We start from the raw sequence: 19,904 nt of genomic DNA, 5'->3' as shown, positions 1-19,904 counted from the left end.
GCTAGAGACCATAGAGACACATATGTTTAACACATAGAGACAAATATGATTCAGTTATTGTTTGTGGAAACATTGCTTTTCTAGGGTAATAACAGCAATCATGGCTTTCACTGAGAGGATGAACCTTGTTCTAGTTAACTTGCACAGGAGGTATTTTCATCTGTGTTTTACATCTGAAGGAACTGTAAAAGGAGTCGAGCAACCTACCCAAGACACAGCGCTTGGGAGTAGCTAGAGGACATGTTTAAGAGCAGGCACACGGGACTGCAAAGCTCCCCAGTAGGAAGAATAGTCTCTGTCTGCAGTAGCATCGGCTGCATCAGTGTTCACTACGGACCTTGGATTTGTCTTGTTAGTTCACATGCACCCAACAGTGGCTCTGCACCCCAACAGTCACATCGTGTCCCAAAGCTGTATGTAGTGGTGCACACCTGAAGTCCCAGCCCTTGGAAGTAGAGGCAGAAGGACCATAGGTTTGATGCCAGCCTGGTCTACATAGCGAGGCCCTGTCTCTCTGCCTGTTTGCCCCCCACGCCCAAAATAAAAAAGAGAGAAGGAAAAAATAAGGAAGGGAGGGGGAAGATGGCCCAATGATCACTTAGTAGAAATAAGTACAACTTCCGTTTTCTAAGTATTTGGATCCTAGGAAGAATACTGCTCCGAGAGTTGGGCATGTACAAGCATCTTGTACATTTTGAGGGAAATAGATTCCACAGCTGCACCAGTGACAATCAGGTAAATCTTACCTTTTGTGTGATATGTTTTAGAAGTTGGCAATATAGTCAGAACATGTGTAGCCTTGCTTGCCAGCTTGGTTCGATACCAGGAATTAGAGTCGTGTGGTCAGGTGAGAAGAGCATATGGGTGGTTTGACTTTCCCCACGTCTTCAATAGGCCTGCACAAGGTCAAGCCAGTCAACATCCAGCATATAGTGGGGAGGTACTCATGAGCCCCACTCCTAGCCGAGAAGCTATTAACAGGTGATAGGTTCTGGAGAAGGGAAGTCAGGTTTCCTAAGGGGTGTGGCTCCTGGTAGGTTGGCCACACTCCAGTGGATGACCCTACACCCAGGAATATACAGAAAATACAAATTAAACTCAATGGCTTATTAAAAAGAATAAAAGAGGACATGAAGTTGGAAAGGGGTGAGGAGATAGAGATGGATCTGAGAGGAGTTAGGGGGAGGAAATGGGGGGAATATGATCAAAATACACTTCATGGAATTCTCAAGAGTTGATGAAAATATTAACAAAAAGAAGTAGCCCACCAAAAGCTAGAAGGGGATAGATGTACATGCAGCATGATGTAAAAGGTATGTGTATGTGTGCATACGTATTCATACATGCTTATATATATGTGCAACAATTATAAATAATAGAGGCTAGCAACTTGAAAGTGATGGGCACTGGAGAGATTCAAGGGAGATTATCTGGGAGGGGCTAAAAGTAGATAAATAATTTTATGAATAAGGAAACAACACATAGAAGATGCTTTTTTAAAAAGTGCTGCTTGATGGGATTGACAAAGTGACAACACTAAGAAAGATTTACTCCTTCAGGGCGTCAAAATCTAGCAAAAGTGGTAGAGTTACAACCTGTGCTTGGCCACAAGGACAGAACCTGTGCGGATTTGGAAAGTGTCCAGTGAAGACAGGGTTGTGGAGTAGGGGTTTGCATGACATTTGTGATACTTATTCTTGATTGTCAACATGATAAGCCCGAGAATCACCATGGAAACAAACTTCTGGGAATTTTGGTGAGGAATGATCTAGATTATGCTGATTGAGGTAGGAAGAATCACCCTAATTGTAGACAGTACCATCCCGGGGGCTGGGGTCCTGGATTAAATGAAAGGAGAGAGCAAGATGAGCACCAATATTCATCGCTCCTGATTCCTGACTGCAGATGCAATGTGACCAACCACCTCCGGGAGGTCCTCTGCTGCGCCCTGCCCTCTATGACAGACTGCAATCCCCTGAACTGTAGCCAAATCAGCTCCTTCTTGTCTTAATCAGTTTCTTGTCAGGCATTCCATGGCAAAAATGAGGAGAATAACTAATGTGGCATCCATCATTATTTATTCAAACATGGAAGAACCTACTGTGTGCCAGATACTATTGTTACAACCCTCTAGGGCAATGATTCTCAACCTTCCTAGTGCTGCAGCCCTTTAATACTTCCTCATGTTGTGATGACCCCCAACCATAAAGTTATTTTCATTGCTAGTTCATAACTGGAATTTTGTACTGTTACTAATCGTAATGTAAATATCTATTTTTTTGATGGTCCTAGCTGACCCCTGTGTAAGGCACCTCCCAAAGGGGTCACGACCAACAGGTTGAGAAGCACTGTTCTAAAGAGACAATATGATACGTCCCTCAGTGCAGTCATTTGCAAGGGTGATACTTATTTTTCAGTGTAAAGCTACTTTTCATTTATCATTTTAAAGTTGTTAATGGTGTGATTGCACTCATTTATGAAAATACTCATTAAAGCCACGCTCAGATCTGAAGTGAAGTAATAGGAAACCCTGGCATTACTGCCACCCTTCAGAAATGTTCACATCATAAAGAAAGTGTCACTTTTTCTTGTATATAATTTAAGGCTTCGGGTCAGGCCACTCTGAAGTGCACTATATAAGCATAAGCAAGACACACCCACCTTCAAAGGCTTTGCAACTCAGTGAAGGTATCTATCTGCATAGATCACGGTAAAATGCCTTCCCAAGAGTTTTCATCCATGAAAACCTAAGGGGAGAAATAATGGAAAGCAAAGTAGAATTTATTAAATTGTTCTTTTATTGTACCTGCACAATCATTTCTGTCCTGATTTCCACAGGCACACAAGAAAACCAAATTAAGTCTTGGATTTATTGCCTGCTTTGGGCATCTTGACATCTACTGCGTAAACCTAAGTCTGTTTCCTTGCAACTGTTGTCAGAGGCATCTTGTATTTCTCACTGAGAAATTATATAACAAAGAGACAAAGGAGATTAAGGCAGTAGACAAATCGGATGGCATCAGTAGACCTAGCACTCCCCAATCATAAGATAGCTCTCCTGTTTCTCAGATCAGATTGTATTTCTTTCAGCTCTAGCAATAGATATTAAGAGACAGTGTTATAACATAATGGCACAGAACTATAAAAAGAAAAATAATGGAACAGATGCATTAGGCAAACACAAGAAAAAAGAGAATAAACATATAAGGCAAATAAGTAAAGAGACAGGTGACGTAAAAGGAACAGGCCATCAAGGAGATGTGACAATCATAAGCCTAACGACAAAACATATAAACAGAAATAATAAGGCAGTTGCAAGAACAAATAGAGGAGTCCAAATCATAGCCAGCAATTTTAATATACCTACATAAGAAGCAGACACTTAAAGAAATCAACAAAACATGAGTAAGAAGAGAATGCTTCCACTGTAAATATAATAATGGATACACATTACTCCTTAAGTTGAGTAAATAGAAAGCACCTATCAGACGCTACATTTCCAAGTACCTATTTCATTCACATAAATTAATTACAAACAGGTGACAAAGGAATTCAATAAATTTTGAAGAATTAATACATTTACTGACCACCAAACACCAAAGTTGGAAATTAGTAATTGGGGCAAAATTCCAGACAGTCAGATGGCTTGAAGTGCATGCCCAATAACTCATCAATTAAAGACATTTTCATGACAGACTATAGGTAGTACTTTAGAACCAAGTGAGAGCTAGTCCACATCAAAATATTTTTGTGTTATCAAAGGATACACAGTGAAGTCATGTTGATATCAGAACCTGGAGATGTACTCACTAAAAGGAAAAGAGTCAGGTATCGTGGGACTCACTTGTAATCCAAGCTCTCCTATCACTCAGGAGGCCAAGAAGGAGGGTTGTGGTAATTTTGAGGCCACTCTGGCCAACAGTAAGGAGGAAGAAGAGGGAGAGGGAAGAAGAGGGGAGAATAAGAGAAATATGGAACATTTAGGGTCTAGAGAAATGGCTCAGCTGTTGAGAGCACTGACCGCTCTCCCACAGGACCCAGGTGTGATTCTCAGAACCCACATGGCAGCCCCTAGTCTTCTGTAACTCCAGTCTCAGAGCAGCAGGAATACAAATGGCACACACACACACACACACACACACACACACACACACACACGCACACACACATACAAGCAAAATACCCATGCATGGAAAATTCTTTAAGAAAGAGTTTATTGGAGATCAACCCTCTGTCAGATGTGGGATTAGTGAATATTTTTTCCCATTCTGTGGGCTGCCTTTTTGTCTTGCTGACTGTGTCCTTTGCCTTACAGAAGCTTCTCAGTTTCAGTAGGTCCCATTTATTAATTGTTGATCTTACTGCCTGTGCTACTGGTGTTATGTTCAGGAAGCTGTCTCCTGTACCAATTCGTTCATGGGTACCACCCACTTTCTCTTCTAAGAGGTTCAGTGTGGCTGGATTTATGTTGAGGTCTTTGATCCATTTGGACTTAAGTTTTGTGCATGGCGATAGACATGGATCTATCTGCATTCTTCTACATGCCAGTCTCCAATTATGCCAGCACCATTTGTTGAAGATGCTTTCTTTATTCCATTGTATATTTTTAGCTTCTTTGTCAAAGATCAGATGTTCGTACGTGTGTGGGTTAATACCCGGGTTTTCAATTCGATTCCATTGGTCTACCTGTCTATTTTTGTGCCAATACCAAGCTGTTTTCAGGACTATAGCTCTATAATAGAGCTTGAGGTCAGGGATGGTGATGCCTCCGGATGTATTATTTATGCTTTATTAAAGCTTTCCCGAGGATTCAAAAAGCCAAGTCAGGCTAAGTCATAGAAGCCAGACATACACCTTTAATTCCAGCAGCCTGAAGCTAGGAGGTGGTGGTACACACCTTTAATTCTATGACTCAGAATTAAGAGACAGACAGATCTCTTTGAGTTCAAAGCCACCCAGGGATACATGAGATTGAATCAGTCTAAAAGAGTAACAGATCGCATGCCTTTAATCTCAGCACTAGGGAGGGTATAAAAGATAGAAGGAGGGTCTTCACTATTCCATATCAGGCATTCATTCTCCTGCCACATTGGGGACAGAGACATTGATTCTCCAGCCACGTTGAAGACAGGAAGGGTCAATATCAAGGACGACAGGAAGGCACTGAAGTCTCAGGATTCTCCAGCCACGCTGAGGAGAAGCAACAGTTTGAGACTTGGAGACGAGCTCATTCGTGGACCAGCCCTTTCAGACTGAGGTAGTGGTAAGAGCTAGGGGCCAGCTACTTTGCTTTTCTGACCTTCAGCTTGAAGTTTAAACCCCAATATCTACCTCTGGATCTTTTATTTTTCAGTGTTACAGTTTTTAAAAGGAACGCAGAAACTTTGCTAGATTAAATTTGCATATATGTGCATTTAAAGCATTAATTACATATCATAGGTATTTGGAAGAAGATTGGCTACTATTCTCAAAAACCAGTAATGCGCTGGGCAGTGTTGGCACATGCCTTTAACTCCAGCTCTTGGGAGGCAGAGACAGGTGGATCTCTGAGCCTGGTCTACAGAGCAAGTTCCAGGACAGCCAGGATCGTTACACAGAGAAACCCTGTCTTGAAAAGCAAAACAAGCATAAAAAACAATGAATACTCTTTGGTACACAGAAAATCTTATGTTTCCAACACTTTCATTTCAAGAAAACAAAGTAAATTTTGTTGTCAAATTTTGATGGCCCAACCCCAGCCTTGTCTTTCGGGCCCCCACAGGGAAGTCCTGTTCTCCTTCAATGCTCTTGTCACTTACCCCCAGCACAGCTCAGTTTGGTCCCACGGGCTTTCCCCACCACTCCCTCCTTGTCTCCCTCGTTCCATCACGGCCTTCTCCATCCTCTTTGCAGTTTTCAGTCTCCTCTCCCACCCTGCCTTTCCTTTGCTGGCGCACTTCAGTGGGAAATGTAATAGAGATAGCATTCTCATCTTCCTGGGATGACTTCATCCCCCACAGATCACTGCGGCTTCCTTTCCCAGTGTTTCATTCATACCCTGATCATGTAAGTTTAGAAAACAATGCTAAGCACACTAGGACGGCTGTATTTTTCTGTGTTTCTTTAATCCAGAATAGGGCAGGGTAACGGCTGACAGGGGGCCTTCCCCCCAAAATCAAAGGCACTAAATCTCGCCTACAGGTCAGTGAGGTCTAAGAGTGCTTATTTCTGATAAAAGTAAACTAAGTGCACCAGTGTATATCTTGGCATCAGAAAGACTAGCCAGTAAAGAGAACTGTATTGACTCTTCACGGATATTATTTTTACTAATATACAAAAGTTGCATGTTCCTTTAAACCCCTGTCATCTTTGCTCCAGATGTGCTATTTGGTTTTTTGACTACACAAACCCACGGTCCGCAGCACTTAATTTAACAAAATTCTGACTATTCCGAGAGGATTTCATAGTTGCATTTTAACCAAAGCCTAAGCAAGTGTTCCTGTCATCTGCCTCCCAGTTGCTCACTTGATGTCCCTGACTGACACTTTAAGGGGAGGTGTAACAGGCTAACATTGACAGGCGCCATCTGACTTCCTTAGTTGAGGCTTTATGTAATAATGTTAAATACAAACAATGTCCAGATAGTTGTATATAAAATAAAATTTAAAAGTCAGTTTATCAACCTGAAAGTTTTAAAGTTAGCAATACTTCTCACTGTTAGAAATACAAAATATTATAGTATTGAACTGATAGTGATTTATTCATTATATCAAGAATTGAATACATTCATAAGTACATTTCTGAGTTTAACTTGTTCGTTAAGTTTCTTTTCTATACTTGGAATAATTTACCTGGGGCAGTTTCTTCAATATTGACTGGCTGGGTGGGGATGCCCAGAGAATTTCCCTCTGTCTTCTCCACTGAGTATCACTGTACTAAGACAGCAACCTTAAAATGAAAACAGGACGCAACTGAGCGTTCTGTTCTTTTCATACATGTGTGAATCATATAGCTAAATGACATGGAAGAGACCCCGGGAAGGTGCATACCACCAATATTTCAATTGTCTAGGGGTCGTGATAATTTATTCTGTAGAGGAGAAGTTGGTAATGATGTCTTTCCATGGTCTATGAAGTGATTTATCACGCTATGGTAGAACGCCTCAACTTCAAGAAGGAATCTTAAAATTGTATGCTATTATAAATACATTTCTGGGTTTGACGTATTTGTGCATAAAACTTCTTTTCTCCAGATAGAATAACTTGCTCAGGGTGTTCTCTTCAGTAGTAAATTACTAGATAGGCATTTAGAGCATCCCTGACAATAGCCCATTGCAGACACAAAGGTAACACTAACTCACAGTTTGAGAAATCCCGTTTCATCATGCCCTGAAATCAAGACTATTCTTTTTTTTTTTTGGTTTTTTGAGATAGGGTTTCTCTGTGGAACTAGCTCTGTAGACCAGGCTGGCTTAGAACTCAGAGATCTGCCTGCCTCTGCTTCCCAAGTGATGGGATTAAAGGCATGTGCCACCACTGTCTGACGGGATTACTCTTTTTTTTGTATTTATTTTTTTTATTTAAGTTAGAAACAAGCTTGTTTCACATGTCAATCCCAGCTCCCTCTCCCTCCCCTCCTCCCCTGCCCTCCCAACCAGGTCCCCCCAGGTCCCCACCCAATCTCCACTCTGATCCCCAGGGAGGGTGAGGCCTCCATGGTGGATCTTCAGTGACTGTAACAATGGAATCTTGAAATTTTCAGGCAAATGGATAGCACTAGAAGAAACTATCCTGAGCGAGGTAACCCAGTCACAAAAAGAGAAACATGGTATGTACTCACTCATTTATGGATTTTAGACTTAGATTTGGGGAGTGCCAGTCAATAATCCCACTGCCAGAGAGTCTGGAAAACAGAACCTTCATCCAGCGACTGATGAAAGCAGAGGCAGATACCCACAGATAAACACTGAACTGAACTCCTGGAATCCAGTGTCAGAAAGGGAGAACTGATGGGAAAAGGAGTTAAGACTGGGCTGGTTTAACCCACAGAAACAGTTGACCTGAACAAAGGGGAGCTCTTGGACCCCAGATTGATGGCTGTGTGGAAAGCATGGGACTGCCCTGGATGAAATGACAGGATTACTCTTAATGTTAATTTTTTAAAGGTTTGCTTAGAAGTGATCTACCAAGTCACTAGCAGTTAACAAGAGCTTGTGCATTCATCTTTCTTCCTCCACATGTTTTCAGGGGGTGACTTCACCCTGCACCATTTAGATCTGTGGAAGCATTCACATGATCAAGTTTACTTAAATTTTGTGGACAAATTACGGTGTTCTGGGCTCTAGAAAAAAATCATAATGGGTTAATACATACTTTTGTTCTTATTCCTAGCTATGAGTGAGGTCTTTTTCTATGCAGCATAAAACACAATTCAAAATAGATGTCTCTTTCTGAATAATTCTGCAAAAGGTCCTCCAAATGATGTTGGTGTTGCTTCAAATAATTACTCGGTGACTATTAACAACTTCCTGATGATAATCACTGACCTGAGAGATTCAGAGCATACGTAAAAACAGAGAAGGCAGGTTGGCAATATGGCTAAGAGCATAAAGGTGCTTCCTGTCAAGCCTGACAATCCAGGTTCAGTCTCTGGCGTCCACATTGTAGAAGGAGATAGACAACTCGCATAAACTGTTCTCTGACCTCCATTTGCAAGGCATGCCATAAGTGTGGCCATACAGAGGGGGGGAGAGGGAGGAAGGAGGAAAAGAGAGAAGAGGGGGAGAAAGAAGGGAGAGGAAAAGAGAGACAGAGAGAGAGAGAGACACAGAGAGAGAGAGAGAAAGAGAGAGAGAATAAACATTTTTAAAAGCAGATAAGACATTAAGTGTGCCTAATGGTGGACAGTCTCCCTGAATCCCTAGCATCTGTCTGTCTTGTTAGCAGCAGCATTGGCAGCCCTGGGTCATCTTTATCAGACTGTAAACTGAAGGTGGAGACATGGGGTTGATGGTCAGAAGAAACCGATGGCAACATGAAGCTTTGCCAGCTGTAATGACAAGAGGCGCCCGCCATTGTCTCTGGTCCAGGTGTGTCTTGCCCTTTGACAACCCCCATACAAGTGCAGTTGACTGAGTTGTGAGCTAACAAGTGGATAAATTCTCTGTTTTTTAATAGTTCTTGGTAGTTCTACTGCGTAAGGAGGTTTAAATACTATAAAGAGAATCTAAATTATTTCTGGCCAAGAAACAATTTCATATATACATATATGCATATATATATGCAGTTTATGATGAACCCTGCAGAATTTTCAAGTTAGAGGGGAGAATTTGTATGGAAGAGGAAGGCACGAAGGTGTTACAATGTGATTCCTGCTTCTCTGGTGATTCTTTTTCATTATCACAGATGTGTCTGTGAGGGAGTTCTGAGACTGAACTCACTGAGGTTGGAAAATTGTCCCCAACTGTGTCCTATGGACTGGGATCCTGGTTGCAATGACAGGGGAAGGGATACACAGCACCCGCATTCCCGCTCCATCCTTCCTCTGCACAGATGCAGCGTGACCGTCTGTCCACCCTGCCTTGCCCGTCTTGATGGGCTGTACCTTCACACTGAGAAACAAAATAAACGTTTCAGTCCTTAAGTTGCTTTTGTCGGGTACTTTGTCGTAGCAATAAGAAAAGGAGTGATTAATACAGACAGATGAGGGACAGCCATCTCTTCCTGCAGCACCAGGCAGGTGTTAGACACTGTTAACAAACTATGGAAATCATTATTAGTGCCGATGGTAAGTCTTAATGTCTAGTTTCCTGCAAATAAGCAAAGATATTGGGTGATGGGTGACTTGACGTCGTGATTGGCAGCTAGTAGACCCTCCCTTGCTGTTCTTACTGCCCTGAACAACAAGGGCTGTCATTCAGACAGGCAGATGACCCTGCCTTACACCTGAACTGACCGTTTCGAATGCTCTTCAGACAGTGGCATGATTATCAGAGCCACTCACTGCTTGGATCCTTTACTTAGTGAGGACTGTTTTGAGCAGTTTAGGTCTGACTTTCTAGGTAACCACTTCCATCCAGCCCAGGGGGGCGCACTTCCCCTGAGAGTCCTGCAGTCTGCTGTGACTGGAGCAAAGGGAGCAATGGCATGATTGGGAACCTTCATTTGCTTGGGAGTCTGTCACCAAGCAAACACCCCTTCTCTGGATCCCCAAGCAGGCTGTTGGTTCACCTGCTGAGCCAAATAGGGGCTATGTTCCTGCGTTGCAATGTCAGGTTCATTAAAAGCCCTCTAGTGCTGTTTTCTCGCCTCCCTATGGCAGAACAGGCTCGGCTGGTGACTCTAAGACAGTGGCAGCAGAAAGCAACTGAGCAAATGGTTGGCAGGCTGAGCCGTAGAAGCAGCAAAACCCTGGCTTGGCAGCTGAATAAAAGGAGGATCCATGGAGAGCGCTGGACCTGCAGAAGTGGGGGTGTGACAGGGACAAATGCCACCTTGACTGTGGCAGCAGCGGGGGACCTGGGGACCCCAGGGTTTATGCAAGCCTCGACAACCCAACAGTTGGAGCTAGGGAACTGTCTCAGAGGGTGACAAAAGAGTGGCAGGGGTGACCGTTGAAGCAAAGGCCGAATCAACAACGACAGCATCAGAAGCAGCAGCAAAGCCCATAAAGATCAGGAATCTTGGGTATCACAGGCCTAGAGGCCATAATATAAGGCACTCCTAGGACCTGAGCAATCCCAGAGCCTAGGTCTGCAAGTCACAATGACAGCTCCCACCAACATCTGAGGAGCGCTGACTCCCTCCCTGTGTCTACACAGAGCTGGAACATCTGTAGAGCTGTGATATCCCAAGGATCCCAGTCCTGTGAGAGCTGTAAGCCACTAGATGGTACCACCTACTGCTGCTCCCACCTGCTTGCAGCTGCTTGCAGATGCTAAGGAATACAAAGACCAACACTAGGAGAGTGTCTCTCATCTGTTCATGATTTCTAACTGGGTAGAGCACAAAGATCCTAGATGCCAATCAGTAACACTCCACTGACTTTGGCTACTGCAGGCAGGACGCGCTTCTGTCCTGCAGTTTTACTCCCAATTCTATTGTGTTCTCGCCAGCTGTCTGTCTGATGTATTTCACAGGTGACTCAAATTTAAAATGCCCACATTCAATCCATTCTCTCTCTTCCCCCATCACGTATTCATTAGACCCTTCTTTCCTCCCAGCTGTTAATGGGATCGTCACTACCATGGCTCCAAACAAGAAATCCATAAAGGATCCTTATTGCTAGTCAGGCAAATCAACAGCACAAAGTCAATTTAATGTACCAGGCTGAGATAAACGATGTTGCCTAGTAGATAAGATTACTGGTGATGAGACTGCCGATAAAACCCCCACTTGCCTGGAAGTTGGTCTGTCCCTTCAAAGTCACTCTGCTTCACCCTTAGTCTGACTTAGCATAGACTGACATAAAAGTTCGATGTTAATTGTTTTTTCAGTCTTTATATATGCCCCTTTGTACTAATTACACGCCTACACTCATTGGGTGTCTTACAGTTGGATTTGCCTTTTGTTCCTATAAAGTTATGATCATTTTTTGGAGAGCTGCTTCACCCACGATGGGAATGAATTAATGAAGTTCTGGGGATTGCAGCTCCTTAATAAGCCTCTTAGATATGTCCCCTTATTTCCACTTCTGGGAATATAGTGTCCTGGTTAAACCCTCTGTGATCAGTCACCAGATTTTTCTCCTGCCCCTGACTTGTCCTCCATCTTTTCAGACTCAGCTTCTTCCAATCTATTTTGCGTATTCTCTCCAGAATTCAGCCCTGATCTTAATACTCCCCTGTCATGGTATTCCAGCATCCCTCCCTTATGTGGTAGATTATCTATTACGGGTCATCTATGATAAAGCTGGCATCCCTTCACAGGAAGGGCATGACCCTTTGTGATCTGAATCCTGCCTAATTCTCTTTCTCATCTCAGCCTCTCCCTATCTCAGATCTCAAGACTCATCAACACCAAAATAACTTCAATGCTTCTCCCATGCAACGGGCTGCTCCAGCCTCAGTGGTATTCCACACACTGGCCCCTTCCTCGTCCTCTTCCCACGCCTTGTCATGGGCTGGAGCCTTGTTCTGTAGCAGGAGTCTCTAGAAGGCCATCTTCTCCAAAGAAGATGGATTCCTTTCCAAATTCTTAGCAGACTGGAGACTCCCCGTGCAATCCTCCAATACCACCCTTCTTATCCCTACCCTTGCCTAGATAGATCATTATTACAGTGTTTCTGACCCTTCCACAGACACATCTTTCTGTTCCCACTAGCTTGAAGGGTGCTTCACTTATATTGAATAAGTGGGTAGATTGATAGAAGGATGGATGAAGAGTGGGTAAACACAATTTAATCAAAGTATACTTAAAACGTTAGTCAAAGGATAGAGGAACACCTCGTTGTCTGTTTCCCTTTTGGAACGGCACTAGTTACCGTGATGAATAAATCAACAATAGAACTTATCTGTCTGTTGTTTCAACAATTTTGGTACTTTCATTTTACTCTTATTAAACTCTGACAAATTAGAAGTGTAACTATTGCCTGTTGGTGGTGACACACGCCTTTAATTCCATCACTTGGAAAGCAGAAGCAGGCAAATCTCTGAGTTCAAGGCCAGCCTGGTCTACAGAGTAAGTCCTTGGGTGGCCAGGGCTACAAAGAGAAACATTGTCTCAAAAAAATGTAACTGATTAAATTGGAACATGGAAAATATTTTCACCTCAGTATATTCACTTTTGTTAAGTGATAGGTATAACACAGTTGTGATATTAGAAAGTAATATAAAAAGTGGATTTTCTGTTAATATTTAATAAAGTTGTATTGTTTTTAGAGAGTTCATTCTTATCATACCAAGTTTTTTTTTTTTTTTAAAGCAGCAAATGACTTGAGTACTTGGAAAACAATGAACAGTGTTAAGTGTAAGTGTGAATCTAAATTATTCGGCAACATAATGAGAAAATATTTAGAAAGAGTAGGTAGAATTTTACATTTTCACTGTCATTGAAGTAGTAAAAAAACTCGTAAAAAGATATTTTAAGCATCTGAAGTAGTGCTAGATAAAAGTATCTTAAAATAGAATTTGGATGTAGTTTATAGGAGGCAAGCAAAGATGGTATCTTCTGTGAGAGTCAGACCCTTCAACAGGACCCAAAGAGAGTTTGCATAATCACGTTAATGGCACATCTTCCAGTACATTAACAGAACAGTTAGAGCAAAGTGAAACTCAATGGTCTCTGCCCCCCATGACTCCCCAGTGCCCATTTAAATGTCAGGAGACTGTGAGCACCGATCAACTTAAGCTAGATACCTCCTCATAGGTTTTTATCTTCCCAGAAGATTTAATGGTAAAGATGCAGAGGAAATTAAAGACATGCATCTTACTGAAAATATCAAAATCCTGGATGGTTTTGTGGAGGAAACACAAACATAGGCCCGGACAGAGGTGTTAACAGTAAGTCACAGAATCCTCACAGCTCTACAAATAAGTGTTCCCTACTCACTGTTGACACCTGATGGTTCTTACTAAGCCCGAGTATGTTACATTTTTATCTTATTTTCTACTTACATGTGTTCTTTTCAAATGTAGGAAGAAGGCTGGAGAGATGGTTTGGCTGTTAAGGGATAGGCTCACAACCAAAAATATAAAATGCAGGAAGCACTTAAACAGACTTATGGATCTCATTAATTATTCCCTTTATTTAAAGGCCCTGTAGTTTTTATTATATTGATTTATTTTGTCTCTCCCTCCCTTCCTCCCTTCCTCCCTTCCCCCCTTCTTCTCTCCCACCCTCTTCCCCTCCCTCCCTTTGTCCCTCCGAGTACATGTGTGCATTTATCACAGCACATGTATGGAACTCAGATGACAACTTATAGAAACCAGTTTGATCTTTCTACTGCATGAGTCTGGGGTGATTTGAGTAATAATGTCCCCCATAGTCTTGGTCCCCAGTTGGTAGTGCTGCTTGTGTAGATTTAGGAGATGTGACTTTGCTGTGGTAAGTGCATCGCTGGAGGCAGGATTTGTGATTTTAAAGATCCCGGCCATTTTTAGTCCACTCTCTTTGCTATGGACTTGCAGTTCAGGATGTGAGCTCCCAGCCTCTGCTCCAGCCGCATGCCTGCCCCATGGCTGTCTCCACCCCACCATTACAGACTCTAACCTTCTGGAACCACAAGCCTAAAGAAACCTTCCTTTTATAAGCTGCCTTGGTTGTGGAGCGTTGTTGTTGTTTGTTTTTTAACTTTTATTGACTTTTTGTGAACTTCACATCCAGATCTCCCCATCCCTTTGTATTGGCCCTCTGCCCATCAAACCCCCCAACCACCAATAAAATAAGATTTAAAAGAAAAACTAAAAACCAAACCAATAAAAAAGAAGAATCTCACAGTGGAAGCTGTAGCGTGGCCTGTTGAGTCACACAGTTTACCTTTAGTCCATTCATCTTTACGTGCTCATTGCTATGAGGACCTAGTCTGGTTTGGAGGCCCTGGCTTCTGCTACACTATCTAGAATGGTCTCTCGCTGGGGCTTCCTGTTGTTGTCCTGTGTTGTGGGGATCCTGCAGTTTTGGGTCTGTAGTTTTGTCCCCTTCACATAGACGCAGTGGATGTTGGGGTGGGCTAACTCACAGCCCTGCTTCTGGGCCTAGGTGGTAGCTAGGTTGGTCAGCCCACCAGCTCTCCTCCGTGATCACCACCTGGGTGAGCTGTCTAGCACTGCCTAGATCTGTCCACCCAATGCAACCTGCAGCGAGGGGTGGGGCCAGCTCTCCTTTCCTCAAGTCCTTAGATCTGGGTCACCCACATTCACACCACCAGGGCCAGCCATACTGTCTTTGCCCAGGCAAGGTGCAGGACCCTCTCTCCTGATTGTTGTGGGGGGGGCATGCAAAGGAGTGTAGGGGTGGGGTCAGTTCTCCTGCTCTCACACCCTCAGGGCTGGCTAGCCTACAACAGGGTCAGTTCTAGTGGGCTGTCTAGGATGGGTGAAGGCTCTCCAGCGCATTGCAGTTGGTTAGAGGCAGGGCTAGCTCTCTCTCTCTCTCTGTCTCTCTCTCTCTCTTTATCTCTCTCTCCCTCTCTCTCGTGACTTCTGGGCTTCTGAGCCAACTCTTTAGCCTGCCGCAGGTAGCAAGGGGTGGAGAGTGGAGGGCCTCTTTCCTTCAACCATGCGGCCACATGGCAGATAGTGGCGGCAGGTCAGCTCTGCTGCCCTCAGGGTTGGCTCGAAGCACCCCCTACACCAGGATCAGCTCTAGCGAATGCCCAGATGGAGTACAGAGTCACCTCTCTTGTGTGCTGCAGCTGGTGAGGGGCAGGGCCGGTTCTCCCACCCAATCATGACATTTTTATCAGTCATGGGGAAGTAACTAATACAGGGTCTCAGGGATGGAACTCAAGTTGTCAAGTCCCTTCATCCACCGAGCCATGTTATAAGTCTTCGCAACTGTCCTTGCCCTTTGTAGAACCACACATCAGAAACTAAAATCAGTTTTTACTGTTGGTTACTAGGTGGTCACCACAGCAGGAAGAGAATTCTGGGACAGGAACACTGGGCTTGAGCATACTCAGTACGCACTCAGTGTGTCACCGAGCACTACGTATAAGCTCACTATATCACTGACCACTGATAAGCACTGAGCTATATACAAGCCCTTACTTATTCAAATATTTTGATAAATGTCCTCTCTCATTTGACGAACTATGAAAAAAAATGTAAACCCAGTTTCAAGTACCATCAGTAAAGCTTTATAAATTAATGGTATAAAAAGCCTTTAAAATATTTATATATTCTAATAAAGAAATTAACCACTTTAACTGCACAGTTTAAAATATATAATAGCATAGAAAACGTCATCATACATTGTTAAATGAGAAAGGTGAGCTTCAACTTTTTATTATGGTTTGGCCCAAATTAAGCAGAGAAACACATTCATACAGATATACGTAAATAGGTACATACGTACATACATATACACATGCACACATAAATGGTATGTATGCCAAGTACAAACAGTGGTAGACAGTTAATTATGGTGATGGAATTGTAGCACACATATATTTGAATATTTTATGATGCAGACTATAAAAAAACCACATTGCGCCCGGCGGTGGTGGTGCACGCCTTTAATCCCAGCACTCGGGAGGCAGAGGCAGGCGGATCTCTGTGAGTTCGAGGCCGGGCTGGACCGATAGCCTCCAAAACAATACAGAGAAACCCTGTCTCGTAAAAAACAAAAAACAAAAAAAACAACAACAAAAAAAACCACATTGGTCCATTGCACCACAAAAATTAAATGAAATTTAAAATGCTCTGAGGCAGGGCAGTGGTGGAGCACACCTTTGAGCCCAGCACTTGGGAGGCAGAGACCGGGTGGGACCTCTGTGAGCTCAAGGCCCGCCTGGTCTACAGAGTTAGTTCTAGGACAGCCTCACTACACAAAGAGACCCTGTCTCAAAAAAACAAAACAAACAACAAAACAAAACCAAAACCAAAACAAAGCTCTGATAGGGAAAGTTTTCATGGCTTCCTAGGTAAGAATAAAGCAGGGTTTTGTTTTGTTTTGTTTTGGTTTTTTAGTATTTTCCCCTTTTTAAAATTTAAATTAGAAACAAGCTTGTTTTACATATCAAACCCAGTTCCTTCTCCCTCCCCTCTTCCCCTGTCCCCCACCAACCCACTATCCCATCCCCTCTGCTCCCCAGGAAGGGTAAGGCCTTCCATGGGGGATCTTCAGAGACTGTCATATCATTGGAGCAGGGCTTAGACCCTCCCCCGTGTGTCTAGGCTGAGAGAGTGTCCCTCTATGTGGAATGGGCTCCCAAAGTCCATTCATACACTAGGAATAATTACTGCTCCACTACCAGAGGCCCCATAGATTTCTCAAGCCTCCTAACTGACCCCCATGATCAGAAGGTCTAGAACAGTCCAATGCTGGTTTCCCAGCTATTTACTCTAGGTTCCATGAGCTTGTTCAGGTCAGCTGTTTCTGCGGGTTTCACTAGCCTGGTCTTGACCCCTTTGCTCATCACTCCTCCCTCTCTGCAACTGGATTCCAGGAGTTCAGTTCAGTGGTTAGCTGTGGGTGTCTGCTTCTGCTTCCATCAGCTATTGGATGAAGGCTCTAGGAGTCATCAATCTCATTATCGGAGAAGGGCATTTAAGGTAGCCTCTCCACTATTGCTTAGATTGTTAGTTGAGGTCATCCTTGTAGATCTCTGGACATTTCCCTAGTGCCAGATTTCTCTTTAAACATATAATGACCCCCTCTATCATGGTATCTCTTTTCTTGCTCTCCTCTATTCTTCCCCTGACTCAACCTTCCTGCTCCCTCGTGTCCTCTTCTCTCCTCTCTTTCTCTCAGCTTCCTCCCCCCTCCCTCCCCATGCTCCCAATTTGCTCAGGAGATCTTGTCCCTTTCCCCTTGGGACCAAGTATGTCTCTCTTAGGGTCCACATGATTATTTTTTAAGACATAGCTTTGGGAATGAGTAAGGAAATCCAATAGAAAAGTTAAGTGTGATCTTAGATCATCGAAAGTAAACTAACGTGACACCCTGTGGTGTCATCCCACACTGAGAAGGGTTAAAGAGACAATGTTGGGTTTTCAGGAGCATGTGCAGGTATCTGACAGAAGGGTCTAGCACCGCCCAGCCTTCTCTCGGTGCTCACTACAGACAGTAGAAAAAGTGTAACTTAGGAATGCTGCTGGGATGGACGTTCTGGGGAAGCTGTTTCAGCAGAGCTGAAAATCGCATTATCTTTCTAGGGAGAGACTTACTGGAAGCCATCTATAACTGCCTCTGACAGAAAAATGCCTCTGAGACTCAGAGTCAGCAAACCACAGACTCACTCAGTCTAACATTTTTTGGCACTAATAGTCTAATAATGGAATCATTTTATTTTGGTACTAATTAAAGCAAAATGAAATGCCTTGTACCTTTACTTTGTGACATTAGATGAATTCATTGAGAAAAATCTGAATTATGTCACCAACTACTGTAGTCAGTTTTTTCTTTTGTGAATACCAGCTCACAAATAATGACACAGAGACTTATTATTAATTATAAAAGCTCAGCCTTAGCTTGGGTTTGTCCCTAACTAGCTCTTACACCTTAAATTAACCCATCATTTTTCAATCTGTGTTCTTCCACGAGGCTTGTTAGTTCATTTCCATACCACCCATCTTGTTTCCTCGACATCTGGCCGGTGATTCCCTTTTCTCTTCCCAGAATTCTACCCCCAGGACTCACATAGTGAAAGGAAAGAATGAACTCCTGCAAATTTTCCTTTGACTTCTACATTCATGCCATGTTTCTCTTCATGGTCCTCCAATGGCACTGTGACATCTATGTTATTCAGTGACCTACTTAGGAAAGCCATAGCCTGTATCACAAGTGAAGAAGAGGGAGATTACAAAAATAGATTTCTTGGTGTCTATTTGGGAGATATACACTCACTTTAGACACACACAGATATCATCTATCTACAGTGCCTACTATATGCTAAGTGTTAGGAAGGGCAACAAAGGCCATCCCTTAGAAAGACAGTCATAACAAGGAAGATCACAAATAAGTTAACAATAAACATTCTAACCATGACAATAGTTGTCACAATTCTAGTGAGTAACATTATCTCTACTCTGTTATTAGTGAAGATCTCAATATCTGTGGCTCAAATTTTCAGATGGGTGGCAGGGAACAATGTCTATATGGGTTTGGATCTTGAAAATCTTGGTAATATCTACACCTCACAGATTGTTTCTGATAAAGATATGAGTGGCCTTTGAAATAACACAGGATATGCTGACCCAGGCTATCGATTGGTCAATTAAACAAACAGAACTTACCTGCACCAAGTACAGCGATAGGAGTTGGAGAAACAGAAAAGAATTGAATACATCTGTGCCCACAGCTACTTGGCTTCTAGTAGGGAAAGTGAACATGAAAACAGACAGCAATTAGCACAGTAGATGAGGGTGTGTTTCTGGATTCTCTTTCGAAGAGGAGACAACATTTTGCAGAATACAAGAAGCTAGGCTAGAAGAGATGTTCCACAGGAAGAGAAAAGGAGAAAGCCAGTCTAGGCTGAGAGGGTACCTACAAAGGCATGCACAGCAAGATGATCCCTGCATCATATGATGCCAGGGGGAAGCCAACAAAAATGAGGCTGTGGGAGGCAGATCAGCCACACACAGAATATGTGGTTGCACAAAGGGCTTTATGCTTTATTCCTTGGACAAGCGGGACACAGACACTGTATAAGAATTTAGCTAGGGAGTGACTTCTAGGTTATCTCTGGACTTCTAGGCTATCCCTAGAGATAGCATAGAAGTTAACAGAAAGGAAAAGGAGCCTGAAGTTCCAGAGAATCACTAGGGCCATGAACTTTGCTATTACCCTTGACCGCTAGCTTGTTATATGTTCCCGGACACTGTGATACGGAAAGCGCAACATGTAATGGTTTTATCTTGCAGCGCTGATAATGTGGAGAATGAACAAGCTGTGTATTTGTGAACAGTGGACACACAGTTAGGAGGCTAGATGAGTCCGTCACAGAGTCCTCAGGTATTTCCTGTCCAGTTACCCTTGGGCTCATCAAGGCCAGTTCTGCCAGGCTCGCTGTGGCTCTTTCATTCCAGACTCTAGAGTCAGGGAGGGAATCCCTATATCGTCTTCTTTTTGAGGACTCTTCCTCTACTGGGTGCTGTTTTTCCTAAATATAAGCCCTCCTTTCCATCTGAATTTGTTCCTTCATCTGTCCTCTAAAACAGAGCCTCCCAATAGCACTTTTAATAACACGGGCTGAACATTTATTTATGATTCAAAATCCAAAATCAGGAAGTTCCAAAAGTTATGATTTTTTAGTACTGACAGGTA

The sequence above is a fragment of the Mesocricetus auratus genome, unplaced genomic scaffold, assembly GCF_017639785.1.
Source record: "Mesocricetus auratus isolate SY011 unplaced genomic scaffold, BCM_Maur_2.0 Super-Scaffold_100015, whole genome shotgun sequence".
Classification (NCBI taxonomy): Eukaryota; Metazoa; Chordata; class Mammalia; order Rodentia; family Cricetidae; genus Mesocricetus; species Mesocricetus auratus.
Note: the sequence above shows the minus strand (reverse complement) of the source record.